Here is a 7,199-nt window from a genome sequence, read left to right as displayed (position 1 = left end):
CCCCCCGTTTTACACACGTTAAAATTCTGTGAAATTCTCATTATCCATTTCTTTTGCTTCCTGGTACATCACTGTTCTGCCACTTTTGTGAACGAGGAAAAAACACATGTTTCTGTTCATAAAATGGTGAAATAAAACATAATCAGTCAGTACAGAATTAGGTCCTCATTGTTCTCCATATTTGGCCACTTGTAAGAACAAGTTAAAGCAAACTAGTTAGGTCTTTTGTGATGACAGTTTTAGACCACCGTCAGGGATGTAAGACATGGCAACAGCGGCTATTTTCATGATGTGATATGTATTTTCAGATTTATGTCGATGAACAGAGGCAGTGCATAAAAATAAAAATGGCTCTGAACCACATTGGACCCTACTAATGTGGGCGACAGGGTACACTGTTCTCTTCAGTACTTGCAGGTGCACCACAAAAAGAGAAGCTAGGCATCACTGCAATAAGGCCTAATGGAAATGGGCACTGTAAGAAACTTAAAATAATTCTGGTCTACAAAACAAAAGAGGTTTTGTTTGCTACTGGGAACATCAGAGTAGCTCTTTAGCTCTAAGTTGTTGCACTGATTTCTGATACGAAATCTAATTTGAGCTACTTGTTAAGGTTTCTGAGATGCATGTCACTGACGATTTGATATGTTTGAACATCAGTGTAAATATACCAACACAATGTCTGGAACTATTTCCTACCAATATGTTTGTTATATGTTTGTTATTCTGAAAACATACCACAGCATATTGCTGTCAATTTAGCTCAAAATAAAACAAGCATGCTCTAAAAATGTTTGAGGCCCTTGCTTTTGCGTTCATGCTGCACATCCGTCTCTCTTTGCAAGAGCAAAGAGTAGTCAGCCATCATGCTCGGATTACATTTTCCCTGATATCTCTTTTCCATCACTATTATATCTTGATGAAATCTTTCCTCATGCTGGTCGCTAACATCGATCAGGTTCAATGGGGATAAAAGTCGAGGTGAGAATGTAAAAAGTGCATCTTCAGTGACATTCTGGTGCCCATTAACTGATACGCTTTCAGCACATTATCTACAAGCTCAGCATAATCCTCTGTGATTGCCCAGAAAATTGTGGACATCCTGCACGAACGCTTCCCAAGCTGCTGTTTCAGTTGGCTTCCGTTTTCTTTTGAAGTCAACAACAAATACACCTTCCTTAAATTTTGGGTTCACTTTAGATGCTGAAATGCATTGCAGTTACTGTCGTTCATTCTATTTTTCCAAGTAAGCCATTACTGACACATGGGGTACAGCTTGGACTGGTCAACCAGTCTATCACAGGGCTAACACAGAGAGACAGACACTGATTGCATTATCCTAATAAAGCCTATGTACAATCAAACCTATAATAGTAATGAAAACATTATTATTATAGACTTCACTTAAAGATAGCTACTTTCCAGTTAGTGATAACATCAAAGGTGCTTGTATGGGTATTAGAGTTTCAGCTATTTAGAATTTTATTTTCACAAAGAAATTAACAACAAATAATACACAGGAATACTCCAGTTGCACTCAGACTAAAATTTCCAGAGGGGCTTTCCGACTCTAAATCCCTTGACTGTTTTGTTGACCAGACAATTGCCACTGGGATTTGGATATAAAGCCCGTAGGAAAAGAAGATTGCGTTTTCTGTGTCACCACTGTCCATCCATTTAATATTTAAGCAGCTCTGTGGTCTCCAGTGAAGTGTCAGTTCGCTCTGTCTCTTCCTGTCCTCATCAGAAACAGTCTGAAAATCCAAAATAGGGCAATATTTGGGATCGAAGCTAAAAATAAAAAGCGGGGAAGTAGATTGGCCTCAGCCACCCGCAGTGAAATATTAAAAGGTTAGCAGAGATTGAGGAGAATAACTGGACTAAATCGCATAAATGTGCATTAATTATTGATCGTGGGCTCATGGTTTCTCAAGACACTGTTAAAGAAAATCCATCAGTATTCAAACAATATTGAATTTTATGTGAAGGTTTCACTTCTGGATATGTGTGCACTTGAGTGCAGAGTGAAACTTTTCTAGTACATTTCCTTAAGGGTCAAATGAAACTTTTAAAACAATCGTTTGGAAAGTATACACTGTGTCAGCATTCAAGTAATTATTTTTCCTGTTCTGTAAAATAAAAATAAATAAAATCAAGAAATCACACAAAAAGACAGATTTTAGTCATTAAAACCAGACTGTTTTACTGGATTTGTTACATGATATTTTGTTGCCAGAACGCACACTGTTGTTTATGTTGAAGCAATCGTGGATTCACTGTCCTGCTGCTGCAAATGATCTGTAAACCACCAAATCCACAATCAATAAAGAGTCTTCAACAAATATATTTTAATACATCTTCTTAAAAATGCAAGTGTTTTAAGAATTAAATCCACAAACCAACAAAAAAAAAAAATCACATGCACATCCTACAAAAATGAACAATGAACAAATCTGAAAATGCACATTTACATGTATTGCTTTTTAAAACATACACCTATGTGCAATGAAGTATGAAGTAAATTTATGAAGTGCTGCACTAACGTGTACTATATGTGACATTCATGTGTGAAACTGTAGGATGGTTTGGTGGTGGATTCGATCATATGGCTAATCGATAGATTTAATTTAGACTGCTACATTAATCTGTTGTGCGTAGGTGTCCAGTCCGACGCTAATAACATGAAATGAAATATCAAGGATGATCAACCGTGTTAACTCCAATATCAAATGTTTTACTCTGCAGATCTGTAACAAACCTGAGCTGTTGGCCAAAACGTGTCTTTCCATCAGATTCATCACCAAAGGAAAATGATTGTAATTATACATTTTACGACAGGTTACTTTGCTCATAAACACACAAACAAACAATTTTGTTACTTGACTCACCAAAAATTGCAAGCTATGTTTTCTACCTATTAAATACACCTTTTCCCCCTCTTTTCCTTTTTTTTTTTAACTTACTGAATTCAAAATATTGACAAAATCAATTAAAAGGCATATAAGAACAGTTGTGTAAAATTCTGTTGGATCTCCATTAACACATGCAGGATTGTTAGCCATTGGGATGGTCTTTATTTACCCTCCACCAAGTGTTTTAGTTGCAGCAACCCTTTCTCTGCCCCTCTGAAACCTTCTTATTTGGAGAGAAAACATAAATCTTTGATGACATTGGCACAAAATCCTCCTATTCTGTCTCCAATTGAAGCAAATGAGCTTGGATTGGCACAGGATGTTATGAGAAAGACTCGGGAAAAGTGGTAACACAATTTTGGGATTTCCACAGAATTCAGAGCCAGCAAGAAAATAGAAAATTGCCTCCCTTTGTTTATTTTTAACATCCTGAAAGAGCTTTGCTTTCAGAAAAAAATGCCCTTCAACCAGAGGCTAAAGCAGTGTCGCCAAACATCCACCCTTCAGCGGCGTCCTTGATTGTTAACCTGCACTGTTCTGCACCTTAACATGGACTTCTGATCTTTCTGTTTGAAGTGCAGAGAGTTTCCCCACAGGAATCCATAAAAGAGCATTCTGTTTCTCTCCTGTTACTTTAGAGACATTTAGCATCCATTTAGTCATGAAGCTACGCCAAGCAACTCACCAAAAAACTTCTTTAATTCAGTCCCGAAGATTGTAACGTCATCTCTCGCTGTGGAATTGGAAAAACATCTTTCTCATTTATCACAGAGTGATAAACAGAGGAAATGAGTGAGCAGCTTGAGTCTAGTCTGGATTATGTACAGTCCCAGCATTTGTGATTAAAGTGTCGAGGGAAAGAATAACAAAATAGGTTTGTGCGAATGTGTGTGTGTGTCTGTGCTGATAGTGAGTGGGACACCATAGAACCTATGTATGTGCGAGTGTGCAAGTGAAAGTGATTGCAAGCAAGGCAGAGATGAAATTCCGATAGATTTGCTCGCATGAGTTCTGGGTCGCAGTCGATAATCAAAAGCAAGGAAAAAGATGGAGGGTGGAGGAAGACCGGGGGAAGAAGAAAGACAGTCAGTGAAAGTTGAGAGGGAGAAAGAGAGAGCGAGAGTGGGAAGGGAAGCAGCGAGCACATACATCAGGGGCTGAGACTAGCAGGTGCAGGGATGGCGGGGAGGACAGACCGGGGGCCTGATCAAGAGAAAGATCTCACTGTTTAATCTTGAGACTCTTCCCGTTGCCAAACTAGCAAGGCTTTGGCCCACTGTATAGCTTGTTCTGTGATCAGGAGCAAACAGATTCATCTTTTCAGCTTGCTCGCCCCTCAGCCTCTGCGTGGGCTGCAAAGTTGATTATCGCCTAGAAAAGGCCTTTGTCGTCAGGCTGCTGGATCTCTGACAAACTGGCTCAAATCATGCCGCAGCAGTTACAGTTACAGCCTCTTCAAATCCTCAGTGTATGATGTAAATGTGCCACTTCAGACAAACTGGGCTGGATCATGAAGAGCCTTTTAACCACTACTGGATAAACTGTAAAAGCTGAAAATCGTAGGTTGCCTGATGCTGTTTTTATATATGTGGGCACCTGCCCATGTTTATGTACTTGCTGTCCTCGGCAGAGGTCTGTGCACATATAACCCATCATCTCACAGTCATCTCTTGCATGAAAGTGCCAGACATGTCAGCATGCTCGGCTCTCTGAAACAACTGTGTCAAAAACAGTAACACAACAATAGCTACTTAATAAATACAAATGGGCTTCTCCAGGAATTTACAGCATATAATTACCTTGTATCACCTAATCAGCACACCTCCAATCTGCAGCCGGAGGCAGATGGTGTGGGATTTCATTTAACATGTCCAAAGATGACAGAAATAAATGTCCCGAAACTTTCCCTGGCTAAATAAAAACAAATCCCAACTAATTCAAAGTCTATATCCATATCCTCTGTGCAGAAGGGTCTTGGCTGCCTGTCTACGCATCACGCCAGCAGCCAGAAATCTGGGTGTATTTTGGGACAATGAGCTCTTTTTTGGCAAAAGAGCCACAAGCGTTATCCAGCCACACTTCTCCAATTGAGGAGCATTTCAGAGCCCAGTTGCTCTGACGCCTGGACTGACCTCGGGAAGGTCAGTTTTTGCATTCATATAATCAAGCCTTGAGTCCATTAATTCATTTCACTGAGGGTAAAGCCATAAAACACTTTTACACCATCAGTTTGTTGTAGTGCAGCTGCTATTAAAACAAATTCAAAAAGACAGGAGTGTATTAGCCCTGTTCCATTCTTCCAGCAGAGGTTAACACCGTGTTTTAGAACTGATTAACATATGTCACGTTTAAAGCACATCATGGTTTGGCTCATGACTGGTCCTACAAGCCAGATTCTCTCTTCCAATTTAAGCCTAAACAGTACAGTTTAATTCCTCTAAGCACTCTTGGTGGCACCGACTTTATTTTGTTAACTCTCTGAATTATTCTGTGAGATGGAACTTATAACCGTGAAAGCATTAAAAAAAATCTCACAAAATTAATATTCAAACAACAGCATTTGCACCAGATAAAACATGAAATGCTGCTGTTGCTCTTCCCCTGAGCTCCGAAATAGCACACAGCTCAGATCAGCAAACTCCAAGGTCAGAAAACTCTAAAACTGTCATGTGGAAAATAGATAAGGCCTCATATGTTACACATGTATGTCTTGTGGAATTTTTTGGGGGGGGAGTGGGAAAATTTAAACAGCAATAAACTGGGATATATTTTATTCTTAGTTCAGATTCACTCTTAGATTCTGTGTGACCGGCCTGGGTTTGGGTTTGAGTCTGACCTGTGACCCTTTACCACATGTCTTTCCCTCTCTCTTTTCTGTCCCTATCATAAAAGAAAAACCATAAAATGCCCCCAAAACAAATTGTCTGAAATCGCTGTCTTTAACCTAATGACATTCAGTACTGGACTCAGAGATAGCGCCCATTTTCAGAGACCTGCAATGTCTGTGACATGCTGCAGGGAAAAGGGTTGTTGGAGATTGCTGCAGCCATATCCAGTGAACTTGTGATCTTCTTGCCTTAAAATAAGCAGTGAACCAAGTCTGTGACCACTGGCAGTCAGCTGCCACCTTCCAGATAACCTTGGTGCAGAGTTGGGTGTAATACTTTCCAGTAAGTTACACGCTACTATAGTTACATCTTCGCATTTTCAATAAGAACGTGTTACGTGTTACTCTGAATTCAGTCATTACAGTTTCAACAAGAAGCACTCAGAGAGTGCAAACCTCCAACAAGGCAGCTCATCCTCCGAGGAGTATTTACTTTCAAGAAAATAGCATTATACTTTTTATAGATTCACTTTGTTTCCTTTGTTCTTTTTAAACTTAAATTAAAAAGTTTTTAGTGCAGTGAAACTCAGATAAGAGTAGGATAAAAGATTGTTTACGCTGATGACACAAACATCATGTTAGAGTAGCTAATGGATAAAAGGTATTGATTTATGTATAACTGGACATGAAAAACGTGAGCTTAGTATATAACATTAACTAGAGTATATTTCTAACTAACTAGGCAGCTCATTCTATTTCTTTTGACAACACTTTCTTTAAAGATATAGCACAATTTTGGGGCAGCTTGAAGGAAAGGCAGATGTGAAATGTAAAAGTGAGATCAGAGATCATATTAGACATGATATTTGGATGCAAACTATAATGTGATATGTAAAATCCCCATATACAAGTATCGTTCCCCAAATGTTGCCAGTACAACCAAAGGCAGCAGAATATTAAGCACAGTTTTAAAGATACGACATTCTATGAAATGTTGACCATAATTTACTTGAAGAGATCCAAAGTCCAAAATAATTAGAATCCCTGTATGCAATGTTCCCTATATGCCTACATGTTGTCAATACAAACATAAGTTTCAATAGCTCTATATGGCATCATTTTCACTTCGGTCAGAGGTTAAATGTGTCAGAGTATTTTAAATCTTTATATGTCTTTATATCTCAGTATACATACCACACAGATTCATACTGCAGTTTGTGTTTTAAGGATTCTTTTGTGTCAATGTCCTGCCGATAAATTATTAAGTTGACATTGGAGACCTTGGCGAATGTAATCCATATTTTAATAGGTTGTTAAGATTTTATCAATATTCATTCAACACATTTTGAGCTATCATGTTTACAAACAGAACAAATGACAAATGATGCAAAAATTTAACCGTCTTGGGTGAGGCAATTATCCCAAACAACATTTTTCTTCCAGCACTTTTTACATCCAGC

Source organism: Haplochromis burtoni, unplaced genomic scaffold, assembly GCF_018398535.1.
Source record: "Haplochromis burtoni strain Fernald_Lab_line unplaced genomic scaffold, NCSU_Asbu1 Contig_185, whole genome shotgun sequence".
In the NCBI taxonomy this organism is placed as follows: domain Eukaryota; kingdom Metazoa; phylum Chordata; class Actinopteri; order Cichliformes; family Cichlidae; genus Haplochromis; species Haplochromis burtoni.
This window is presented reverse-complemented; position numbering follows the sequence as displayed.